This window comes from Ischnura elegans, chromosome 7 (genome assembly GCF_921293095.1).
Source record: "Ischnura elegans chromosome 7, ioIscEleg1.1, whole genome shotgun sequence".
Classification (NCBI taxonomy): domain Eukaryota; kingdom Metazoa; phylum Arthropoda; class Insecta; order Odonata; family Coenagrionidae; genus Ischnura; species Ischnura elegans.
This window is the reverse complement of record NC_060252.1, coordinates 117,690,629-117,717,984: the sequence shown is the minus strand read 5'-3', so window position 1 is coordinate 117,717,984 and position 27,356 is coordinate 117,690,629. Positions and strand designations below refer to the sequence as shown.

Sequence of the window (27,356 nt, the reverse complement as noted above, 5' to 3'; positions counted from 1 at the left end):
GGCATGGGACGTTTTTGTCCCATTGATAAAATACTAATAATTGACGTTTTTTTGTGGCTTGTGTGAACAAAGCACGTGTTCAGGTAATGTTTAAAACGTTTTATTAAGTATAACTAGGATTATAGTAAACTTATTTTGACATGTTGGTTGCAATCTCAGACCTGCAGACACGCCGGGCAGAGATGACGCGGCCGGCGTTGCGTGAGTAGACGGCCGGCGCAGTGCAGAGATTATTCCCTCCTGCACTTCTAACTGGCAGAATAACGATATCTGTGCATCGATCCCCTTCGTAATAAACTGTTATCATGCTAAATAGAAAATAAGTCTACAGAAAAAAACTGAAATTGTATGTTTGCCCCACATGGAACAAAAAAGTCCCATCCTGCGGTTCAAGGTAAATCGTCGTTTTTTTCTCGCAAACCAAACATCATACAATATTTTCGATACAGCTCGAAAGAGCATAAAAAATTAGTATGATCCAGTTACTTTCAAATGGATTAAAACAGGAGTGCATGAATGGCAAACATTTGCAAAGGGCGATGGGACAAAAAAGTCCCGTCCGCGGTTTTAATGTTAATAAATAAATAAAAAGAAAGGAAAGTGACTTGGAGAGACCTCTCACCGTTTTCCGCACTCTTCACATTTGAAGAAGGGAGACTCCTTTGCGCCTTTTGCGTGCACTTGCTTCACGTGGAGCCTCACCTCTCATGCCGTGCTGAACTTGCGTCCACACTCGGAGCACGCAAAGTTGCGCAGGTTGAGGTGTAACCGCATGATGTGCGATTTGAGGCTAGCTTTCTGCTTGAAGACCCTCTTGCAGTGATCGCAAATGAACCTCAGGTGCGTCTTGTATACGTGCTTGGTCAAATCCTTGCGGCTAGAGAACACGCAGTCACAATCTGCGCAAGGGAAGCTGCCAGGACCTCCTGGGACATCTGCTGAATGAATAGATTGTCATTTGTTAGTAACAAAAAAACAGTTGGATTTTAACAGTTGCCATAGGACTTTCTACAGTTACTGTTGAATTTTAATAGTTACTGTTGGATTTTAACAGTTGCCATAGGACTTTCTACAGTTACTGTTGAATTTTAATAGTTACTGTTAGATTTTAACAGTTACTGTTGGATTTTAACAATTACTGTTGGATTGTCTACAGTTACTGTTGAATTTTAACAATTACTGATGAATTTTAACAATTACTGTTGGATTTTAACAGTTACTGTTGGATTTTAACAGTTACTGTTGGATTTTAACAATTGCCATAGGACTTTCTACAGTTACTGTTGAGTTTTAATAGTTACAGTTGGATTTTAATAGTTACTGTTGGATTTTCATAGTTACTGTTGGATTTTAATAGTTACTGTTGGATTTTAATAGTTACTGTTGGATTTTAATAGTTACTGTTAGATTTTAACAATTACTGTTGGATTTTCTACAGTTACTGTAGGATTTTAAAAGTTACTGTTGGATTTTCTACAGTTCCTGTTGAATTTTAACAATTACTGTTTAATTTTAACAGTTACTGATGGATTTTAACAATTACTGTTGGAATGTCTACAGTTACTGTTGGATTTCATCAATTACTGTTGGATTGTCTACAGTTAGTGTTGGATCTTCTACAGTTCCTGTTGGATTTCAACAAATTCTGTTGGACTTCAGCAGTGACTGCTGGGTTTCATCAGTCACTTTTGGATTTTCCACAATTTCAATCTGCAATTTTCACGAATACAATCCAAAATCAAATCTCTGAGGGATTTGAATCAAGTCTTTGACTCCATATTCACAGAATTCTTAAAATTTTAAAAATTCACTGAGTGCATGAATGTACAAGGGCATATTGAAAAGCAAGTTAAATGGAAAGTAGAAGCTTTTACATGGCGGAAGGGCTCCATACATGGCCCTTATATACTGGTTACTAATCTTCCAAAAGGTTCTCATTGAAATCGGTAGGGGGCGCTGTTGCCTCAATCTTCCGACACCAAATAGTTCTTCTTTTGAACGAGTGGCAGCGCGAGGGTGCCCATGGTTTCTAGTTGTAGGAAAATTAACATGGCGAGTATAGGCTAAACCCTGACTTGTGGTGTTTTTTTCCATTTTCTCAGTGGTAAGGAGGCCTTCTGGAGGTTTCATTTTTTGACAGTACGAAACTGAGTTTAGTGGCTAGAAAGTGGTGCTATTAGCTCAGAAAAGTCAGCGATGGTTCAGGAGTAGTGACTTGAAACAAATCCCGTGCCCTCGCTCGTAGTGGGATCCCGTTTACTTACCTGTGAACACCATGGCTTACGACAAGGGATCGTTTTAGTGCGTGGCTTTAAGTCGGTATATAATGCTAAGAAGAAATAAAATTCCAAACTGGGCATTATAAACTCCCATTTGTGGAAGGCGGCGGTAAGTACACTGAATGTTTACATGTTGCATTTTTGAATAAGTTGTTTCTTGTGCATGGTATCTAAGTTATGATAACGGTGAAGGCCCGAAGTGTCACTAATCTTAGCAATTAAGTTTAATAACAATGCAAATGTTTCAACTGCGTGTCCATATTACAGCATTTGTCGAAAATGAAACACCTATCCCGCTCAACATTTTTAGCCGACCTTATTCCAAGATGGCAGAATGTGGTGGACACGTTAATTTTAATTTTGTAAGTAATGTGTGCCGCCTACTGTCCATCGCATGGCACAGTGAGTATTCGCATTTAAAGTTGATATTTTTTAAACATTGTTTTGCTCTATCGGAAGTAGAATCAAACTCTTGAAAAGTTATTTTTAAGTTTTTTTATCTGGAATGGACCTGATGTTTTGGTTTGGGTTTCTTGTTTATATACATTACTAGCTGAGAAGCCCTTTGGTTTTGAGCAGCTCGGAGATGAGTTAGAGAATTTGCCTAATTCTTTGTGCATTGAAGTTGGCCGTTGTGCGTGAAAATGCTATTGTTTATTTCTCTTCGTCACAAGGTTCATAAGTTTTGTTCATGGTAGCAGAGAGGAGTACTCCTCGATCGTATCCTACTACACACCGCAAATAAGTGTATTTTTCTCTATCTTAGCCTCTATTTTTAGCGTATATTAGTGCCTTGCAGGGTTAATAGTCTTGAAGAATTTAAATGCATTGCAATTTAAACAACCGATAAATATTATTTTACGTTATTTTAGCTCGATCGGATAAAAACCACATTTATATGATGATTTTTGTATGACAGACACAGACAAACATTAACTTTTTATGTAGGATTCATAGATAAAGCGTAACAGGTATCTCGCAATGTCGCGCACAATAATTTCCTTTGGTTGATTTTGCGTTTAATGTAATTAACTTCATTTTTGCTCAGCCATTTCGAAGTGTTCTACGTTCTACTATGATATGATATTTTGGGAATTACAATTAATTATAATCAATGACCGGAACCAATGACTGTTTTACTCGGGAGCTTTTAAAGACCAGATGCGTGAATTAACAAATTGAAATAGTTATTTAATAAATGCCTTGCAATAAATTTTCTGGAAATAATTGGATGTCGAGGTTTATCAATTTGATCTGCTTATACAATTGCTGAGATTTATCGATTCGGTTCAGTGCAAATTATCTGGATAAGCAAGAGAAATTGGCCATCTTTCCCTGCCAAGTCATAAATGGCCTACTAACTAGCCAGTTGCTGACAAGCCTGACACATCCTGCATGTTTCATGAACAATTTCTGTCTAACCGTGCTACTATTTGAAAATACATGAATGCATATTGATGTTGGATCTGTAAGTGGCTTTGAGAACTAATTATTCTTTATTTTTCCCCAGGATTAACTGATATATAAAACCAGTGAAGCATGAAACTTTGTGAATGTAATTTAATGTGAAGTAATTTTGGGAGATGAAACCTAATAATACTGTCTGGAGGAGTCGAACATTTAGATACAAAGAATGATGTAGACCCTCAGATCCAAATATACTGTATGTCCTCAAGAGAAATACAGCCGCCTTCCAGCAATGTGAGTAAATTTGAAAATATGTAAATGTATATTGATGTCTGATCTGAGCTTGTTCTTTTGAACATTTGTGTCCCGATTTACTCAGAGAAGTAATATGAAAATTTTGCTCTCATATTTATGAATATCACTATTATTGTTTATTAATTTAAGTAAGGTGACATGAGCCCAAGTTTTATTTTATGGATAATTTTTACAACTTCAATGTCCAACATCTGTGAGAGGTTTAGGTAGTTTAGACCATTAAGCATAACATAAAAGTTGGTATATGTACTACCAAGCTTGGGTGATCAGTCACCTATTAGAGTATGTATCAACGATGTGTAAGCACACCTTGCATCTCGCCATCTTTATTATTCATCACTCTTACACCGGAACTCTCATTCCCAACTTCTGAGCATGGTGGCAAACCTTAGGACTCAACATCCCTTTTCTCCTTTAAGAGACATTCTTACCCTTACATAAACGTAAAGTCTTGAACAAAAACAAATGCAAATCCTGATACTTACTACACCAATTCACTTATAAACCAAAATAACATTCTTCATTCCAGATAAATCAAAAGTCTTTTTACAAGCTTGGCATATGTTAAATAATCAGCGCATGTTAAATACTGAGTGTTCATTAAATAAATAATAAATAAATACTAGTTATTCAGTGATCTACATTTTATAATACTGCAAAGAACTAGATTTATTACATTCCCTCATTGACCTCATCTCTCCTGGAGAGTCTCCTGTTTTCCTGTAATTGTTTCCTGCCATCAAAGGATTAGGTTGCAAATTCTTTCCTCCATCTACAGTTGAGGACCTCAAATCCAGAAAGCTTGGGACCAAAGGGTTTCTGGATTTCTGGTCTTCATGGTATGTTTTGTTAATTAATTAATTTATAAATGTGTTCAGGCTCTTGTGCTTGATATTTGAGATCCCTAAGTGCCCAGGTTGTTAGTGTATGTTTACAGAGTGTACTAACATCCTACTCGTCCCAGAACAAGGCTCAGAGGCCGGTGCCACGAGGTGTCTAGTCGAAACCCTATGCAGAAGAATTTTCAAACATTTTAGATTTCTGTTTTTTTTTTGGGTTTCTGGATTCCGTATTTTTGGTCCTCAACTGTACTATATCCTCCCTTGGTGTTAGCTCATTGTAGTTCTCTTCCTTATTCCCATTCTCTTGTTCCCTCTGAAGATATGGTTTAGCATGAGAAGTATTCCTTCTATGAGGTTTCCCTTGATTATCATAAATCAACTCCGAATTTCCATTAGATTCTATAATGGTCACAGGATCTTGTCTAAAGGGAGTGGATAGTTTGTTTTCCCAACCTTGTTTCATTAACACCACATCCCCTGGTTCCACAAGACTAGGCTTTGCAAGACAGTTTAAATGAGCATACAATTTACCATCATCTTTCAACATTAACTCCCTGTCTCTAATTATTACAGCTAATATCAGGTTCACCTGCATACATAACTGTAAATCAGGAATTTTTTTACCAAATCTTGCATCCTAAAAACAACGCTGCTGGTGGGCAACCTGTTACCAAGTGGGGAGTGGCTCAATATGAGGATAGGTATATCAGAAGTTCCTCTATCCAACTTATCTTTTATGCGCCAGCAATCCTTAATCTTTTCATAATGTTCCTGTTTTGGCATTCTACCGCTCCATTTGCCCGGGGCCAATATGGTGTAGAAAAATGATGGATAATATTTAAATCTTTCAGAAACCTCTGAAATCCTGCATCTTTAAATGGTGGTCCATTATCTGATGAAATAGATTTTAGCAAACCATGCCGTGCGAACAAGCCTTTAGACAAATAAGGACTGTGCAAATCTAACACTATCAACAAATTGCCACCTGATGGTTAGGGGCCAAGGAAATACAAACTTACAATGGTTGACATGGCAATTCAGATCGTACTATTGGTTCTAGTGGGTCACTCCTAGCCACTAACTGACATTCATGGCAGGATCTACATTCTATGGCTTTTGGTCCTTTGGTTTGTACAAAACACGGTTTTGTCCAAATGGGTAGGACAGGTTCTAAATTTTCATCCAATTGGATGAAACCAACCAATCACTGGACCTTTGACAAAAGAGAAGCGCCAAACGCTGACACACAGGCCACATAGGTTATTTATCGTCTGCATGAGCATATTAATTAATAAATATATATAATGGACACAAAAATAAAATTTGTTGCATTCCATACAGTATGCATCAAAAACCCAACCGGTTTCTACCTTTTCAGGTCATGTTTCAGGTCATGTTCTTATACTTGTGCTAATCCTTTTTTATTATTTGTTCTATCAGCTAATATGATGTCTGTGAAACTCCTTGAAGGCTGTTCCTTAAGATGATTCATCAGTGGACTTCAATATTCAAGACCTATGGTGGCTGTTTCCTACTAGAATTCAAATGAAGAACTTACAGTTAGCTTTTATTTAATCCGTTTTCAGGAGAATAATTGATGCTTTTTATGGCTGTCTGTTTCATGACATTATAGAGAGATGTTGTTTGACGAATTGATGTGGAAATTTACTTCCTTTTGATAGAATGTATACCTGAAAATGTTTGCTTATCAATTTTTCTCGGAAATAAATGTTGGTAAGCTTCAAAAGGTGTTTTTTTCCTGATAGAGGTAATCCTAGTGATTATTTCCAAAAGATAAGAGAGAACTTTTTACTCTCTCAGATTTTTCCTAACACTGGAGAGTAGTGCATTGAAATGGTCTTGTATATTTTACAGCCGCTCTATATTTCTAATTCAATAAATGTTATAGGGTGCACTTCTAAAGAGACATTAAATAGCATAGGTTAATAATTAACTATATTTCCTTTGTGATCTGGATATTGTGTCATTAATTTAGAGTAATAAGAAATTGATTAAGTACTGTCTTTAGGCCTCTGCACATTTTTTTTCCAGCGACTGTGCTGTGACTGAGTACATGCCCAAGGAGGTTTCTTCGGAGGCTTCTCGTAAGGTCTTTTTCATGGCTGTTTGTATCTCTTCTATGGATGAAGAATGGGTTCATTTCAGGGCTGCCTTAATCCTAACTTGCACAAAAATATCTGATGGGGTGACCTCCGGACTACAGGTGAGGCAGCATATGAATCTGGTGTTTGGCCAGGAACCAGGGTGTGGATTCGTAGCATGTTGTGGCAAGGAGCCCTTCAATAGGTGGAAGAGGGGACTTCATAGTCTCAACCTCGCCTGAATAAAGGCATATTATTATTATTGTAAAGGCTTTTAACTCCCTCAAAACTTGTGAGTAGGGCAGAACAGAGTCGCTAGAAGCCTCACAACTTATTTCGTTTCCTAAAGATATTTAGCATAAAACTTAAACTTTGCTCGACTGTTGATTCCATTTTTTTCCTTGACAAGGTCGGCCAAGGGGGGGGGGGTTTATAATAACTTACGTCCTTCCATAGCTTAGAAAGCGATCAGATTGGTCTTGCAACAATGATTAGAGTCCATTCCTCCTACTCCAAGTAGTTTGATCCCACTCCAACCAATTGGGGTGGCACGGGTTATTCAATTGCATCACTTTCAGAATTCACCCTGTATGTTATGTAACTGCTTGCATAACATAACCCTATATAAGCATGCGTAAGGTGAACTGATCAATCATATCCTCACCATACGTTGGCATCTGGGAGACCGGACCCTAGGCGACGAGAGAGTGACTCTTTGTTGTGTTTTGTTAAAATGACCATTGGAAGTGTTGACTCACTCTGTAAAGAAGACTAGCAGTGGCCATCATGAGATCTTATTCTATCTCCATCTGGCGTGCAATTGCACGGATATTTCAATGAAATTAGAATAGGGGCTATTTCACCATCTTGCATGTAATCGTTCTAGCACTTTATCGCTTTGCACGATGTTATTTTGACAGCGCCTTAGTAAATTCATCAGTTTGTGCAATTATGTGCACGGTGTAAAATGGCCGTTAACGGGAGAAATGCCTTCTAATGTACCTATATGTTTTTTTCCAACTGCCGCCGCCTTCGATCATAGCATTTAATCAGAAAATTCCGAGAGTTAGGTGAAACCCTAATGCAGATAAATTTATTGTTACTTTGGCTTCACTAGGTCCTATTTACCCGCCGAAACTAAGAAACTAGTGATTTACAGCCCATAGCGCATTTCCATGGTGAAATTATTCAATTAATCTAATCGTCCCTCCTATAATTCGTCCACATCCGACTCTTATCACTACATCTCGTCCCGATTTGCTTTCGAACCGCCGCCGAGACCGCAGTTAGTTCCATATTTCCCCTAGTGGTAGCGCCACTGCGCGCCAGAGTTTCTCTGGAGGGGTTTGAGGGGTGGGAGCGTCAGTCAAGGCAACAACATTGAGCCGAAGATTAGTAACCAGTATATAAGGGCCTTGGCTCCATATTAATAATGAAAAACACTTTGTTACTTCCACAAAATTCACAGAGATTCCATTTTATTACCGGTTTCCGCTATTACACCATTTTCAAATACCTATACTAAAATTTTATACATACAGTGAGTCCTCGTATATTTGTCACTTACCATTCCTGAAAAATGTGATGATAAACGAAATGACGTTAATCGAAGAATAATATCCCATAAGAAGCAATGTAAAAGTGAATATCGGCTCCTAGACCTCACAATTCCTATGCGAAAAAAATATTATCGTATCATATCTGGGGCACTTTTTTACGGTGGGAATGCCGAACTATCGCATAAATATGAGTCCCTGTCTTCATCAATGGCAATAGCAGCGGTGACGTAAATCCTTCTCCATTTTTGCATCTTCCCGCATTTGCTTTTCGGCTTCGCTATGGTGGTCGCCCGGGCGAGCGTCGCCTGGGCATCATCATAGCTGAAACATTGTCGCAGTTACAGGAACCAAAATTATTGTGAACACGGCGAAAAAAGTGACGACAAAAATTCCAAATTCTGCATGGAAAAATGCCTTGAAATCACTTTTTACGTTCCTGAAAACCATTATGTCAAGTAAAACCTTGCACACCTACGTAAGAATTCATTTTGCACAAATGTTTGCTAAAACCGTAATCGCAATTAAGAATAAACACACTGCTTTACACTTTGTTTAGACTGACTGTTTTACTGCCCACTAAACGAACAACCTGCAATGCCCGCCGCTTCGCCTTTTTTTCAGTCGCTTACAAAAGAGATAAACTGATAATGAAATCTTCAAAAAAGGGAGTGCATTAAAAATTAGGGTGGAGGGAAACAAATTCATTTATTGGTTTCTCTTGTTTGGGTTATCTCCCCATATTGGATTACTTCCCAAGGGTTACAAAGCTGACAGTCCATACATTAATGTATGAACTGTCTATGTAAACCTTTCAATATTCCAGACCAATGAATTGCCCTATCAAAAATGTCCAATTACTTTCCAAACAAATTCACATCTGAAACTGATGAGGAACCAAGGTTTCGGCTATGGAACTAGCATGAAACTAAGTAACAGATATGGAACTTGCATGGAACTGAAGTTCCTGATATGGAACTATAGTCCTAGATATGGAACGGGTGGATTCACCATAACTCAAACTGATGTTCCTGATAGGGGACTGAAGTTTCTGAAATGAAACTGATGTTCCAGATGTGGAACAGGGGGATATTCTAGATGTGGAGCGTACGTTTAGGTGATGGAACCTGAGTTCCACATATGAAATCTGAGCTCAGTTCCCTAATGGTTCAAAAAAATTTCCATATATTCCTGAGTAGTTCCATATGTTCTATATCAGTTCCAAACCTATTCCAAATTCACCATTTTCAGACCGAGAACATGTTGTTTCAGATTTGAAATTCATTAGGGTGCAGGTAGCAGGATGTAGAAGAATTGTGAAGATAGAATGTACTGTTTTAGGTACTGAGCCTCATAGTTATCACAATGAAACGTGGTATCCCATGAAAAGGCAATGTTATCTCCAGGAATTAGGAAAAATAAAAAGGATGGAAAAAATAACGAGAAAGAGAAGTATAATTATACTTCTCTATATGAATAATAATAATAAAACTGTACTTTTACACCACCCATATAGGAGAAAGTTCTTACCTTAAAGTCAATGATAGCTTAAGGCCGGCTGGTATGGGCTCTCGGACTACTTGTCGACGGGAAATATGAGGCTCAACTTTTTGCAAGAGTTGGTCGAATTGAATGACTGACATCCTATGGAAATTCAAAAATTTATCCGGCTCCTGATTCCTCATCTCTTGGATGAGGTTCTCCCAAAAGCCATACTCAACTCTCCGTTGCAAAATGTGACTTTGCCACCAGCGTCGCATTGCAATGGCCTGTCTCATTCGTCTCCCTTCTCTTCTCCTCCTCAAACGGAGAATGAGAAGCATTTCTAACTCCTCCTCCATATCCTAAATATGAAATAATTCCACAAAAGAAACAAGCTTTAGAAGGCGTTTAAGTGTACAGGTTACAGTACCTAAAAGACGTTGTTATGAATCCCATGGTCTTTTTTGAGCTTCAAAGATTGGGTAAGTTATGCAATATTGCAAATTAATGCATGCACTAATGATTGGGCCTCATTTAGTTTCACGTTAATTTCGGCATAAGACGACTTTTTGACGAATAGTATCAAGTCTCAAATATCTCAAATACTATGATAAAATTTGATTTCATATTGTATAACCTACCTTTAAGATGATAATCCTTCCAAAAAAAGGGCTGGGTTGACAGCGGTCAATTATATTCCGTATCCAGAAAAATCGTCGTCCAATAAATTGCAGAGTTAAAATAAACGTAATGAGATCGAACGGCAACCAAATAATTATTATATCAAATAGAGTAAATCCAAGAATGCAGGGTCGAAAATAGAGAGACTGAATTTCAGAATAGAATACTTATCGTCAGCGTTTCGCGGCTTCAGAATCAAGTTTCCCGCAAATATGTTTCCGCGCTCCGCAACCTTTCCGCGTCCATGTGAACTGCCGTCCGCTTTTCCGCAGCCTCCCCCACCCCCAGACCATTTTCCGCAGCGTTTCCGCAGTCCGCTTTCCGCATCCACAGAGTATACAGAGAGGACAAAAGCTACTTCGCGTCGGCCATTTTCTAAGCACGTCAAAAGACGGCGCGTATTCAAATATACCATTCACTGATTCGCAACCATCACGTCCACGGCCAATTCCCTGAATATAAAGTGAGGAACTCTGTGCTTTATTTCTCGATTATAATCGTTATTCCCACGCCCTTCTATCCTTCGGAGTTGAACCCGATTGCGGAAAGTTATTCCCCCATTATTAATATACCTTTCCCTTTGCACAAGTGGCAGGGGTTCAAACGCGTCAATAGCCGTAGTCTTGCGAGTATTTATCAGACTTTAAAATCTTACGTAAGCAGAAGACTTGAATCAAAGTACATTTTTTACACAGAATTACGCTACAAAGAAGCCAATAAGGCTTGAAGTATGAGTAGAGCCTGTATTTCCCATGTCCGCCATTTTTCTACTATACTTAACATTGGCTTCTAATGATGAAATCCATAACCAATAATTCAGTTGTAATGTAGAAATCAAATGTAAAACATCTAGAAATCAATACTCTGTTCCTTATCACTCAGCATAGTTTAGTTAATATCTCAACGATACCAATCTTTTACAAGGCAGCATTAGATGATGCACTGAAATATAAGCAAAGGCATCGAACCTCATGTGTTGTCCAATTATGGGAACATAAATAATATTAATACCATAAATAATTTCAAACTTACCTTGCGAGATCTTTCGGGAAACGGAAAAAACTTAGGTCGCTTTTGGGTATTCCTGAGTTATTCTTGCAATCAATTCCAGAACACCAACTGTATCCTCCTCGCCTTTCATTATCCGCCATCGCATTTAGTGCTCACCAAATAATGATATTAGTATGCGATTCGCACTTTGAAACACGAATAAGATCCTGGATTTCACGCCATAACCCTTCAAACCACGCTAAAAGACTCGATGCTTGAGATCATTAACGCGCTTAGAACATGGCCGGAAGCGCATTTCGCCATTACAGAGTCCTCTATATTGTCATATAATAACTACGAAGTTGATACATGATGAGAGCGCAGAGTCCTCTGGATGGCAGTTCTCTACACTACTCCCTCATAGGGTAGGTATTGTAGTGTATTATCTTTGTAGTAACTTTGTAGTGTATTATCAACAATCCAGAGGACTCTGATGAGAGCGTAGCCTACGTTATATACAAGGCCGTCCAACGTCGGGAAAAGGCTGGGACAGCGCACGTAGTTGAGTCTTCGGCCGGTAGAGGCGCTCTTTTGAGAACATGAATTACATGAGATCTTACGGGAAATAGCAACGGAACTGATGAAATTACGTTATTTTTATCTTAAGAGAGGCTCTAAATTCTTTCTAATACTTGTAAAGCTACATAATACCCAGCAAGCCACCTTTAGGGTGTTTGGTAGGGGAAAATAATGAAGAATGAGAAAAAGCGAGGATATTTATTTTAAGGAGGTCTCGAGAAAATTAGTCCTAAGGCGATTGATTTTGGATCCTATTGCAAAACATTTTTCGATGGAAATGATTACTCACTAACCAAAACTTACCAAATATACAAGAATTGCCATGAGAAAAAAATCTCCTGAACCGGGAATCGAACTGCGGTCATACCGCCATGCGCGTCTTTAGGGCAGGGTTGAGACTCTTAACCGGTCGTGAAGGCGTGAAGGGGCCATAACTAGGACTTTTTTCAGGGGGTGCAACGGTCAGTTTGCCACTATCCCTCCCGTGATCCCCTTCTCTCTTCCACCCCTAAAATATAATACCTATGTAATCCATTTTTTTATTGTGCGGTATAAGTTGAAATTACTCGCCGTATGTATGCTGTGAAGAACTTTTATTAATATTAGTTTAAAATGATTTTTAATTATTTTGGCTAACTAATTTAATTATGAAAGTTAAATAACTTTTCTAATAAATGTTTCAAAATTTTCTGCTCCCCTCTCTGAAATCTTCGCCAGAGGCACACGCCCCCCTGCAACGCCCTAGCTCCAGTCTTGGGTTGCGGCTTCATTGAAGTCCTTTTTTCCCGCGTTGGCATCCTTGACGAACCACAAGGGTTTAAAATCTAGCAGTGACGGATATAGATCTGCACCAACTAGGTGGGGGGCCTATCTTCGTGAATTACTACACAACCAGGGGAATTTCCCCCTAGCCGAAGGGGGGTTCGGGGATTTTGAAAGTTAGGATTTTCCAGACTCAAAAACGGCTGTTTTAGACTAATTCATTGATAAAAAAGACACTATATTATGCAGGCGTAGTAGATCGTTTTACCAATGCCAAAGCGTTAAAATAGGCCCCATAAGGTTAAAAATAATTTGTATTTTGACTCGTTATAGTTGGTAAATTTGCCGGAAAATTTTGCTATCTGCTTTATGTCAAAGTAGTGACATGAAAATTTCAATTTTTATCTATAGCGTATGTTACGACTCCTAAGCATCTCCCCTCCCCATGGATCCGCCACTCTCATCTTGTACCATGAGCCTCGGAACAATTGCCATGGGAATCAAAGAAAGTCTGCTCAGTGGCCTGGAATTCCAAGATCACAGCCTCGATTCCCGGTTCAGGGGAATATTTTCTCATGGGAAATTCATGGATATATCACCGCCGTTCACGCAGCAGGTTGATTGCGTGAATCGTTCAGGGGCAAGGGGGTCGAACCGATTCTCACCCAATCTCACGTGGAGGGGAGGGGGGTCCTGGCAAGTATCACGTCATTTTTTCCGCAAGAAACAGCGTAAAATTGTAAGAAAACTGGGTGGAATTGAGCAAAACGTGTTCCTCTATTAAACTAGTTAAATTATATTTTTTGTGGGAATTTTCACAGATGGCCAACGTTCATTCAGAAGACAGTATTCCATTGCGCGCCTTGTGACCCCATTTCGGCCTCTATTCCTTAGCTACGGTTCTAGTCACACCCTTGAGACCATGAGAAATCAGTTTCTTGACCGTAGACTGACATCTGACGGAGTAAACGTTTCCAGTGACTTCGTCAAGTTACTCTACCGACAGCAGGAAAACAGTGAAAACATGTCAAGAACTTGAATTTCAAAACTTTCTACCTCTCTGCGATAGAGTAAATGACTCTGAAGATTGCAAATCACTGTTGCTTATCAGGAAACTCAATGACATTTCTAAGGGCCATGAAACTCCTGCAACGCAACCGGAAGATCTTCTCGAGATATTAAGTAGACCTATTCCAGGTAAGGTTACTGAAAAAGTGTTTGTCGACTGATTAATTATTTGATAGTTAATTAATTATTATTAACAAATTTCCCCAAGTGACCATCGCTTATATATTTGAAATATATATGAGAGAAGCTGCAGTAGCTTTCGTGGCGGGTTACCTAGTCCGAATCGCAGAGGAGAGAACTGAATGTATAGGGTGTCTGGAACCTCTCGCCGCCTGTCAAAAAAGTGCTCCCTCACTGTTATGAGTGAATCATTTGAATAGATCATAGATAGATTGTTATCCTAGAAAATTTTTTACATATTTCTCAGGGTAAGCAGTGCGCAAACTTGACATCAAAATTTTATATTCGGGCAGTACTCTTTCTGCAACGCCAGCTACTTGAAGAGCAATTACTGACATTCATTTTACCAAGATTTCTGAAGGAATTTGCTTGTAAGCAATGCACAAATCCGGTATTGCTTCGTGTAATATTACAAAAAAATTTTAGGCCACTTCTGGACAATTATGCTAAAATGAAACGGACACTGTAACATGGAAGAAGTAACAGCACCTGCGTTTAGGAAAATATCACTTTGTCGGAAATTCCTATAATTTTGAAAACATTATTCCGTGAAAAATACCAAAAAATAAAGGCCAAAATTAAATAAATATGGTAAATGTTAGCATAATCACGAAAAGAGAACTAATTTTGACAAAAATCGCGTCTGTTTCAAATGTTCGCCATTCATTCCCATACGAATTTTGTTCTCAAAACAGCGCCAGCGGCGACAACTGGAACTAACTCCAGACATGGTCATTCTGCCCGTTTACAGTCCACGTTGGACGGCCTTATGAATAACGTAGGCTACGATGAGAGAGTAGTGTTGAGTGAGCAATCTAGAGGACTCTGCGCCATTACAGCTTAGGGCGCCCTCTGTCCTCTCTGTGCCGCATCCCAGCAGTGAACCCAGCTTGACGTCACTTCCGACATGTGACGATCGAAAAGAGCGCAAGAGTGCATTTACGGTAGATTGGAACACGGGCTTAAAAATATTATTTCGCATGTGTTGCTGGTTGTTGCAAGCATTTAACGTTGTTCTCGAATCAGTGGAAGCTCAATCACAACCAATATATAATATTTAAGCGAATATATGTCGTGTTCGCAATCATGATAGTTGTTAGATGTTATTATTTTGCCATATAATTCGCTCATACATGGATCCGCCTGGCAACCTGTTGATGTATCGTTCACCCTGAATACAACTAGAGAACGGAAAGCTGGCAGCCACGGTGAGTATGAAGAACATTATGGTGATATAATATTTTCTTCGACTGTTGACTGGATTATTCTGAAAATGGTTCTTGTCTTGAGGAGAATAGTAACGTTTCATGACCCAATTCATTTCGGTGTACGCAATTGTCCAATTGACAGCTCTACCAAGACATTGGCTTCGTATCGTTTTTAGCCGTTGTATAAATGTGCATTTTGTTTCACTCGCGTCCGTTATGAGTTGCTGATATTTTTCCGTTTTTTTTTATTTAGCTATGTCGAGCAAACCGGAATTACCCCCGAAGATCGCAGCAAGATGCTTAAAGATGATCTGGCTCGTCTCTGCAGACTATGCCTCAATCCAGGCGATTGGACCATCGACGTATTCAATCCTCGAGGAACTAATGGATTTCTCGAGTGGAGTATCATGGGTGAACTCGTCGAAATTCAGGTAAGACTTGCTATTGATTATGAAAGCTTATCTGTAACTCTAATTTGTGAGGTGGATGTTCTAGTATTTAAACTGGTCGGTTTTCGTAAATGTGGGGAAGTACCAAGTGTAATGTAAAATGTGAGAAAAGTGCTATGGAAGTGTAATAAAACACGGGAAGAAAGTATCGCGAAAGCTTGGATAAGGATGGATTCTCGATGTGCTTACCTAGGCAACGGTGTGGCAACTGCAAACACATTACGATGATATGTCGCTGTTTACAATAGTTTGTAAGGTATTTTACTCACTCAACACCAGGGGCTCAGCTAGGAATTAAGGCTGTAGGGGAGTTTTAAAGTGCAACTATAGACCCGCGGGATGTGTCCCACATAGCACAAAATATCTTCTAGATGTCTACAAAATGTGTAGAATGTCTTCAGCTAATGTCTGGAAAATATCTTGTAATATCTCCTAGACATCTCCTAGATATTTTGTAGATATCTGAATGTCCGCTTTTCTGATATCTACAAGATATCTTTGAGGAGACATTTTCTAGGCATTCATATTCAAATTGGATCCATTGGGAAAATACAGGATAAATGACTAAAATATAATATTTTTCAGTGTAACGAAAGTTTTTTTTTCTACTGCCCACATAGCAAATAACCTCTCAGAGACGTCTCACTATGGTCTCGAATTTTGCAAATGTTTCAGAGATGTAGTCGTGAAATGTTCAGGAATCTAAAAAAACGCATTTAAACGCCATCAGTGCTTTCCATATATATTTTTTTGTGCAATTATGCAGTTGTGATTGTTAAAATCACGACATTTAATACAGATTTCTTATTTTCAAAAGGTCATCCATCACAAAATTTGTCGCTAAAAATGATCGAGATAAGTAGGCCATAACTGTATAATTTGCATTCAATTATTTTATTGCCTTAATTTTAAAACACACCACAGTACAAACAGAGAAGTCTCAGAGATGTCTCTGAAGCTCTCAGAATGTCTACGAGACGTAACATGCGATATTCGAGACGTCTCAGAGACGAATTTCTGCTGTGTGTGTGACTGCCTACTGGTGGAGCATGAGGTGATATGGTAGGATGCCTTCTGGGGATTCTCCCTGAATATTGGCACCTTTCTGGCATTCACTTCTTTCTAACGGGGGCCTCCTCCTCTTATTCCAAATTTGAAGTTACCACCCACATAGCAGAGATATGCTACGCGTCCAATAATGTTCGGAGAGCGCAACAATATAGTCATGCATATTACGGAGAACACAGCTCCAGCCTGCATTCGAATGGCTTTTTCTCAGAAACGGTAAATCTTAGAGAAAAAAGTGAAATTTCAATTTTGTAGATAATTTTCTGGTCTACAATTTTGGTCTGAGCAATTTTTATCATAAAACTAACCGTTTGGCCAAAAATGCAAAAAAACCCATTTTGTGACCTTTGACCTTGAATGAAATTTTTTGCACACACGGGATCGATGGAGACTTTTTCAGGATTTCATAAGAGTGGTATCCTTTAGGTTCATGCAAATTTTGCATGCGTTGACGGCGTTGCCATGGCAACGCCGTCAACTTTGCCTAAATTTTTCTAGTCTTATTTGCCCGCGATGAAAAACCAGACCCACTGTTTTAGAGACTTTAAAACATGCTCTTTCTAATTAGATTAGTTTCAAAGCGTTTCTAGAGGGTCTATTTTTGTAACAGTTGATTTAAGGTACCCTATTTTTGACCAATTTACAAAAACCTGCATCTTTACACTTAATTTATTAAATTATGCAATGACCTATAGGCTTCCAATTTTTGCTTTAAAAACTATGTTATGTAAAGATATCGTGCACCAAGTTTCATCTTCATCGCTTGAATATTGTCGGAACTGTACAGTGTCAACATTTTAATTTTTTTCTCAAAAAACATTTTTCGTCAAATTTTGTGAGAAATTTGTTCAGTCCTAATGATTAACTAAAATTTTTAAATTGTTGCGTTGAATAGAGCACCAAAAGTTGTACCAAGTAGCCGAGTTTCGTTTCTTTTGAAAAAATAATAGCGGAGATAATGATATTTAAAATTGCGAAAATTTCACAGTCATACTGTAGGAAGTCGAGGTATGGGGTCAATCAAACTCCTGTATCTCCGCAAATATTGCACCGCCGAGCCTAAAACTTTACCAGCATTTGTTTGGGACATGTGGGACTGTTCATACAAAATTTCATCAAAATCGGTGATGGTCGCGCGGGGAGCCCTAGACCACTTGACATGGAATGACCCCCGTGCAAGTTAATGTCTAAATTTATGAACGCGCGAATGAACACGAATATGCACCGTGTATTCACCCAACTTGTGCGAATGCATGAACAGAAAATTGAACCTGTTCAAATTTGGTTCATGCATTCATAGTCAGATTTAGGGGAGGGGCGCGAGCCCCCCCTTCCCCAGATGCTTAAAAACTAGACAAAATCTGAATGCGGTTATCATAGGCGGATCTAGGGGGGGGGAGTAGGGGGCCTCCCCACGTGCCTCCCCTCCCCCAGACCCTTAAAAAATATGCAAGATTTTTAATATGGCCCGGTATCATTACATTTGTTTTGTATTACGAGGTATCCCTGTGCCACCACCCTTTCCCAGAACTAAGTCCTGGATACAGCCTTGCTTGTGCCCCCCCCAGAAAAAAATCCATTTAATTCAATATTAATAAATTTGACATAAAAATAAAAAGAATTTCGTAAAGTCATTATAATATCTTGTTTTTAATCTCAAGACAAGATCGTTTGCCTGTCGGGCCCTCTGTGCCCCTCCCAGAAAAAATCCTGGATCTCCGCAGATGCAGGGGCGCCCCTGCATGCATTTGTGCATGTCATCTTCCGGTCCACAAAAATCATTCAGGCAAACATACATTAACTCGTACATGTTTATGTATCATGTAAACAGCTCCAAAGGTCCTTGAGAAGAAGGATTGTATTTCCCCACAAGATTGGAAATCGAAGATTCCACGGCATCTATAATGGTTGGTTGGATAGATTCAAACATAGGTTCAGTATTGTATACAAGACGGTGGTGAAAGCAAAGATGTTAACATACAGTGGAAAGAATCTGAATTGATTAGACTTCTGGAAGGTTACAGCCCAAAAGATATTTTCAATTCAGATGAAACAGGATTATTTTTTAATTTTTGCTGCCAGCAAACACTGTGCTTCAGAGGGTAACAATGTTATGGAATAATGCTTAGTGAACAGTTACAAAATTAACATTTCCAAAGCCAGTATGTGAGTAAAAGTGAAAATTTTCTATTTCCCACTATTTGCATTTTCCCGCAATTTACACTTTTTTTCTTGGGTCCCTAGAAAAGTGTAAATAACGGGGTTTTACTGTATCTATAATCCTCGTGAGCGTCATAATTTTGTACAATAAGGACTCTTAAAATTTAACGTTCTTATTATTTATTTCTGAACATTTTCATCTGAATTTGAGTAGCGGTCTGTGGGACCTCTCGTCGCTTAATTGGAAATCCAATAAACGTAATGCTGGTGGAAATGATTCAAAAAGTTGTTAAAACAATTCCTAGTGATTTTTCAAGAGTAATAATAATAATTACTAACAATTTATAAGGAAGCATTTCTAGTTGCATAACGTGGATACCGTATAAGCTTGTGTATGAGGCGCACACGTGTAAGAGGCACACCCCTATTTTGAGCATCGGAGCTATGAAGAAAAAATTTTGCGGCATTTTTTTATACTATCGCGCGGTGTTGCAGACGTGCGCCTGGAATTTTGACAGTTATCGAATTTTCCTCTTTCAATATTAATTGAATCTTTCAATATTAATTGAAAGAGAAAATTTTGATAACTGCGGCGGTAATAGCGGTATAAGAGGGAGAAGAAAGAGTTCCGATCCTCTCTTCGCATACGCCGTCGCTCTACGATGCTTGTCCTACTCACGAACAATTTTGTTTAAATGCTCTCGCAGGAGTATTGCAATAAAATTGCAGCCGTGGAAAATTTTAAGGCAAAACACGACAGGCATTTAGCATGATCCTTCCCCAGAGCTTGGACAACAATCGGGGCAATCTCAGCGCCGTAGGATAATAACCACGTCGTAGATTTAACGGAACCACACTCGGCCCTCCATCAGCCAATGCCTCTGCCGTTTATTTTTCCTTTCCGAGACCCCACAGGAAAATAGGAAAACATCAAGTTACAGGGGAACAATGAAAACGTGTTTCATCCCTACCCCGTCTCACAACTGACCTTGATCGATCTCCCAGTTTATGGAGGCCAAATGCAAGGGGGAGTCATCTACTGAGCCCGAAGATATCTCGATAGCTTTCAATAATTGTATGACACGCACGAGGTTCAAAAAAGAAAGAGATCTAACGCGACGCATATCTGACAGAATTTAAGTTTTTTAAGCTCTAATTGATTGACACAAAGATTTATAGTTACAACAAGGCTACTAATATTCAAAATAGTCCAAACAGGACAATTTCGGAAGAAACAAGCGTAGCATAAGCGCACTCAAACAAGACGAGACGGACTGGAAACCTTAGGCAACGCTAACTGCATATATCACATTGCTGCCCCTTCGCTTTGAAGGCAACTACGTCACGTGCAAGATCGGACGTGTTCTTCCCGTGCTCCTTCGCTCATAGCCTCGTAGCTTGAGATACGGAGGGGAGGGAGCGCGCTCCTTCCCCTCCGTATTTCGTTGCTTGCTTCGAAGACGGTGGGATCGCGCTCTTTCCCCTGGACCTCTCCTTCCGCGCTCTTCACTTATAAGCATTTCTGATTTCTTCCATCCACAATTTAGTCTAACAATGAACACACTCGTTCGAATTTTTGAAAGCGCAGGTTTTGACTCCAATATAATTTCCAGTTGCAAAAATCCTCATATTAGCGTCCGAAGATGATTTTTGGAAAATCAGGTCCTCAGCGTAATGGAAATTACTCGGCAAGTCAGATATTGACTATTAACCAGGTATGTCCGTCAAAAATACGCGTTTCTCTACGTTTGATAACCGATTACTATATGCAGTATAAATGCCGCGGGATGCCCACTCGCGGCTGTAAATTTAGCGCGCGCTCCGGAGCGAATCACCCCGCGCGATCTTTTGTATGTTCACCTCTGAGGTACCGACGTGACGGCGCGATGCTTGCAAGAAATTCAAACAGGAGCATTTTAAAAATACGTCACTAAGGGAGAAACTCCCCTGCCTGCCGCTTGATTTTGACCCAGGGTTTCAGATGACTGACTCACGCTGAAAATCAAGGCCACTCAGTTCCCCTTGGACTTGCGACCGGGGAAGGGGAGGGGGGGAGAATAAAAGTTTGTGTAAGAGGCGCACCCCCATTTTCGGCTGCAATGTCTGGGAAAAAAGGTGCGCCTCTTACACGCGCTTATACGGTAATTAATTACTTAATTTAAAAAAGTACCATAGTAAAAATAACTCAAGTGTTCTTGATATTAGTATTTTGATCCTGTTTCAAATAAAAATTTTTACTGAAAAAGTTGGTTCGTATTGGGAATGCATAATATTAAATATAAGTTTAATAATAGTTGAGAAGTCTAAGAAACAGTAAACTGAGCAATAAAAATGACTTTGCAATGTTTTACGAATTTTTGTTTCATTGCTGTCTCCCAGACCGCACGTCACTGGTAGTGTATCAAACATTTCACGTCAATGGTTAAGGGTTAAATGATCCGTTGAGCCGACGCTCAATAGGAATAAAACGTGTTTAACCCTTTTGCCACTAACGATGAGAATATTCGACAGGACGTTCTTTACCAGGGAGACTAAAGCCGAATCCAGCACACTCCCGAATATCCGGCTGCGCTTTATCCGTGTTGCAGTTTATCTGTGCATTTGTTTCACTCTCACTTAATATTTTCCACAATCTCTATCATCATCATCATCACTGGTCAACAATCCTAGGATTGGTTTGACGCAGCTCTCCACTCTATTCTCTTATCAGCTAATCTTTTCACACCTACGTATTTCTTCTCTTTCACATCTCTCTTTACTTGTTCCATATATTTTGTTCGAGGTCTTCCTTTTCCGTTCTTGCCTTCCACTTGTCCCTCGACGATTGTCTTCATCAGGCCATCATGTCTCAAGATGTGGCCTATAAGGTTGTTCCGTCTTCTCGTTAAGGTTTTCATGAGGCTTCTCTTCTCTCCCACTCTTCTTAGGACTTCCTCGTTACTAATATCTATTAAAAAAATAAATCAAGACACAAAATCATTGGCATTACTTCATTAATACTAGGGTACACCTGGCTTATTATTTCTGTTAGAATCCTTTTCGTAAAACGGAAGCGATTGCACCCTAGCTGCACTCATGGGAGCACTGTGTTCCTGTTTTCCAAGCCTCGCAGTGCACAACCGCGCTCCATGATCACGGATACCCATCCCTTGGCAGTTGCAAACCAGGCGAATTGTGCGAGAGGCGACTACGTGGCATCAGCTGTGAGTGGAGACGACCTCCAGTTCACTTCGGAGGCACAACCAAGTGCACTATAAGACGAAATCTCTGTTCAGCAGCTGCTTCTAACTAGACGATGCAATTTTGATATTGCCAGCAAGCAGCCTAGTCAGATCCAGAACCAGGGGCCAATGATTTTGGGCAGACCAGCGTTTAGTAGCCGCAATCAGAATGGATAATGTTGTGAAATTTCTTTGACTCACAGGCGCTTTGGTTGTGTTTAGTTATATTCTGATTTGGTTGTACTGTATTGATGTTATCGTGAACCATTCATGAATTTTTGCTCCAGCTGGGAATTTCAAAAGATTTTTTCAAATTCATTTCGCCTATGGTTTTCCCAGTTCAACGCCTATTTTCTGGCCTAAATTTGTGTTTTTCTTAATTACAAGGGCAGTAGCTTAATATTTTTATTTTTTATGACTGTATGGAAACGTGGAATGTCAGGCAAACCAACAATCGAAATGTCTATCACTCTTTGAGTCAAGTAAGATTCAAAAACACCAAGAATAGAATTCTAGGTGGCTTCAACATCTACTCATGTGGTCCAAACAGTGTCTTAGCTTGCATGGAATAAATTTGAATTTTAAATACAACATGTGCTAACTAATGTATTCCTTGTCCTTTTATATACATAATTATAATATTACTTAGGAGTATGTGAGTAATTTTGGTTGTTTTAAAATTCTAATCCATCACAGTATTAACGTGGCATCATGTTGTAAAATTTCTTTGACTTACAGGCGCTTTGTTTGTGCGTATACATGTTCTGATTTGGTTGTACACTTTGAAAGATGTACTTTTAAGTTAGTGTATGTTACATTTATACATACTATGTTGGTATGCTTGTATTGGAGTTTGGCCTGTGTCTTCACTCTTCTTTGATGCACTTGCATTGTCTTCCGAGAACAGGGCTCGGGGATGTGGCGGATGGGGATAGTGGCAAACATTGCGTGTGCTCGCACTGCGGCAAGGGATTTGGCAAGAGCAGTCAGCTATTGTGCCACGCAAGGACGCACCACTCGGGGGAGCTCCACTTTGCGTGTGGGGATTGCGGACGACGGTACGTCAAGGCGAGCGACCTGACCCAGCACGCAAAGAGCCACAGTGCCGTCGAACCGCACAGGTAAAGCCATGAACTTAGAGTCTCCTCTCGTGGAAAAGACTTCGAGTTGTAGTTGGAAGGAATTCTAAATTTTTTCTCGTCCAATTCGTGAGAGATTCTTAAATCTTTCCCTCCACTGAGGATGTCTGCTCACCTGTGAAGCAGTGATATCGTGGAATCTGTGCCTTTTTGTCTTTTCAGTATACTCTCTGAATTTGATGAAGGAACGCCTTAAAAAAGTCTGCTTTTGTTCCATGTATCACCCTGTAAAACCTAGTCAACCGTATTGAATTCTCGCGATGACTTGATTTGATATTTCACTTGACATGCATATTTCTGGGTCGAATTTGGCAAAGACACCCCCTCGTTCTCCAACCCCACCGCTCTCATATACAAGTTTAATCAGTTACAGAGCCTGAAAATATTTACTTCACCCTCTGCCATAAGCCTTTTGGGATGGCTTGCGGGGTAATATGTTGATGTTGTAATTGAGATTGTTGATGCTTTACAGTTGATTACATATAATATTTCAGCAAGGTCATACCCAGGATCTAAACTGCGTTGGGGGGGGCAAGCCATGGTCTAAGGGGGCAAACCAAGTTGCGACATTAATTTATGAGATTTTTTCCTTGAAAAAATAATTTCATTTTAGTTACATATCTTATACTAATATTTATCATTTTTCGTGGGTTTAAAGAAAATTTTTTTGAATGCTTTCGTTTCAATTCAGTAATGATTTTGCTTAAATACTTTTGCAATTTATGCTTCTAGGGGGGGGCAGCTCCCCCCCTGCCCCTTGTTGCATACGCCCATGATTTTCAGTGCATCAGAACTCTTTCACAGGGTTTGGAAAAATTATAGGCACGACAACATTAAGGAATTTCTTCTTTTATTATGTTAACAATTCATTATTTATGTCATGTAGTTTCTGTTCACCCAGTGTGACATTTGAATTATTACACTGTTGTTTATCCTATCATAACAAAACCATTGAACTAAATCGGTAACAGCACGAGTTTCCCTTTCAATGAAAGTGAAGAGAATTGTTGAGATTGCAATTTAATGCTCGCCAGCGCCTCGCCCCAAGGTCACCTCACTTGGGGCTGCGGGAACCAGAACGACGTCACTCGGAGATTACCCGGCATTCATACTACGCCGTCGCGTTTTCGCGCACTTGAAAATTTTCACTTTTCATTTAATCACGAAAAATAGACCCTCTGAAAAATAGACCCTTTGACCCTCCGAGCAGGGGGCCTCCCTCCCCAAAAGTGACCGCTCCGACTGCATTATGAAAGTCAATCAATGCGATCATCAAGAAATGATTGTTTGCATCAAACTCCTGCCTGTCAGACATTCAAGTACGTCTCCGAACCGTGTCCGTGTCCGAAGAGTCCATTGGACTCACCTTGCCCGTTTACGTCAGAAAAATATGTTGCCTGTATTAGGCTTACTGATGAGGTCTAGGCTCTTAGACCTGTAATATCTTCTGTGGAATGGGGTTTCCAGATGTTGCTAATGAAGTGCCCGGAATCACTATTAAAGTTAGTTTACTCCAGCTTAGTTTCAATTGCTTCCTTAGTGAGGCGATCCCAAAAACATTTGGCTGGGAATAGTATTTCTGCCTCTTCATATTTAATGGTTGAGGTCTAGGCTCACATAATGTTCTGAAATGGCAGATTTCAGGATTCAATGTCAGGGTTGTTTGTACAATAATTGGTAATATAGAACTATGTATAAATAATAAAATATAGAGCTATGAATCTTTTTATGTCCCTGGGCCAAAGTTACTTAAGTTGACCATACTTATTTTAGTGACACAGTACACGACATGACACGAGAGAGTATTAAACGACAATAAAGTGGACTGTATATATTATTATTATTATGCGCCGGGAGTCCCACACCATCCAAAATCACCACTCACCTGAGTGTCAGGCTCCCATCGATGTCCTCCTCAGGCAGCGTCGGCTCGAGAACCTCCCGACTTGACGACACATTCACGACTGCCGTTCACGGCCAACAAGCCGAAAACAACACTTAAAACAATGAAACTCTCGCCCACACCGGCGCCCAGCAAACAACAATCAGGTGAGTGGTGATTACAGCATAGGACTCCCTATGGCGCGAACAGACACTAACCGTGGAAATTTTTAGTTAGTGTTTTAATGGTTAAAGAAATAATATGTTTAATACATACATAATTGGTATTCACATTCCCTATAAACTTTGCTTGTCTTTGCAGATGAGCTTCAGCCCAGCCAGTTAGGTGAAGGTTGAGATGATGACGCCAGAAGCAGAGGACAGTGAAGAGGTGAGTCTTCTTTTAATGCCTTCAAATGTTAATAATGCTCTCCGAAGGGCCGCATCAACGAGGCAGTTACAAGTACACTCTCATTTATCCGAGCTATTAGGGTGGTTTCCTATGTAAAACCTCACCTTAACGAACTCCCGCTAAACGAAGAACTCCGTTCAACGAACAAATGCTATTGGTCCGGCCAATTGCCTATGTAAACACATTAGTGAAAAACCCCGATGAACGAACTCCTCTTTTACGAAAACTCCCGATCAACGAAATGAATTTTCGGCGCGATCGAGTGAAATTCACCTCCCAATAACCAATTTTTCCGGTTAAATTTTTATTTTCACATGAATAATTTAATATTCGTAGCGTTGGAGGGCAAATCAGAGACTTCCACTGAATAAGCCAATCAGAATCGTCATTATTAACCGTAACCATAGCCTTCCGTCGTGTGTTTCCGCCGACCCCAACTCGCGGCTCGCGGCGAATTGCGAAAAATGTTAATGCATGCTGACTTTCGTAAATAACTCAATGTCCCAATATTTACACGCTCAAATATATGATATCTAGAGCTATGTACTTCGATCGCATTCTTTTGACGGTTGTTTAAGATACTTTACAGAATTACTACGCGTAAATTCCGAGAAGCATTTTTTTCACTCGCCGCCATCTTGGATAACTTCTTTAAAATTTAACTAAATTACGGAAGATACAATGTGCGCGCTAGAAGATGAAAGCCAAAATTTGCCTCTCTTAATTATCTTTAATATATGTGTTACGGCAATGAAATGGATGGAAATGGACGTGAGTGACTGAGTGGTGCCCCAGAAGGGGATGGACCCCGTTTGGGGTGTCCGGGCAGGGTGTATTGTAAGGAGTGCCCCGGAAGGGGAAGGGAGAGAGAGACAGTGATGAAAGAAACGACTGCGCAGTCAGTCACAAGCGGTCACAAGAGAGAGACGGTCGATGGAAGGTGCTTGTTCCACAGCATACGAAAGTTTCAAAAACACTTTGTAACGACGAAATCAAACTACTGAATACAGTCCATTTTCAAATCTAAAAACAGTTTATTTATGTTGACATGTCGAAGGTGCAACAATATGACTCAGTAGTTACTCTTGTTTCATTCACATTGTTTATTTCAACATCATCTGAAAAATAGGAGAAACTTTTGCATTTGCCGCAATCTTGGATAAAAAATATTCGCACTTAAGAGACGAAAGCCAATATTTCCCATTGATCTAGACGTTACTTGAATTGAGTTCTTTATACTAAAGGTCAGTCTCTGTCTGTCGGCGATTGTAGCGATGTCCTAACGTGATGTGAAGCGGTGTTGATTTTCTCCTGAGAAAAAGGTTTGCGACGGCCGTCAATTGTTGCATGAAGAAGACGACACTGTCTAAACTGCCATATTTAGACTGGGCCACTGGTGAGAGTGATGCCTCACCCCTGTGGTAGCAGCAAAAATCCATGAATGACAGCGGGATTAATTCAGCGGTGGTTGACGGGAGTTGATGCACTCATGGGGAAAGTAGATTTCTTCCTCGATCGCTGCACGGGCCCAAACATAGGACTAACAATAAAAAATGTGCGCGTTATTTTCTTCCC

The 27,356-nt window shown here is 39.7% G+C and overlaps 1 long non-coding RNA gene across 2 annotated transcripts in view; it reads left to right on the top strand.

The window, feature by feature from the left end:
• Positions 1-15,135: 15,135 nt before the first annotated feature.
• Positions 15,136-27,356, top strand: part of LOC124161914 — a 65,346-nt gene continuing 53,125 nt past the window's right edge. The window contains exons 1-4 of one of the 2 annotated variants that reach the window (XR_006865441.1): positions 15,136-15,451; positions 15,705-15,882; positions 23,257-23,470; positions 25,692-25,760. This is a non-coding gene — a long non-coding RNA (uncharacterized LOC124161914). The remainder of the gene's footprint in view (positions 15,452-15,704; positions 15,883-23,256; positions 23,471-25,691; positions 25,761-27,356) is intronic. The other variant, XR_006865442.1, reaches the window with a different exon arrangement.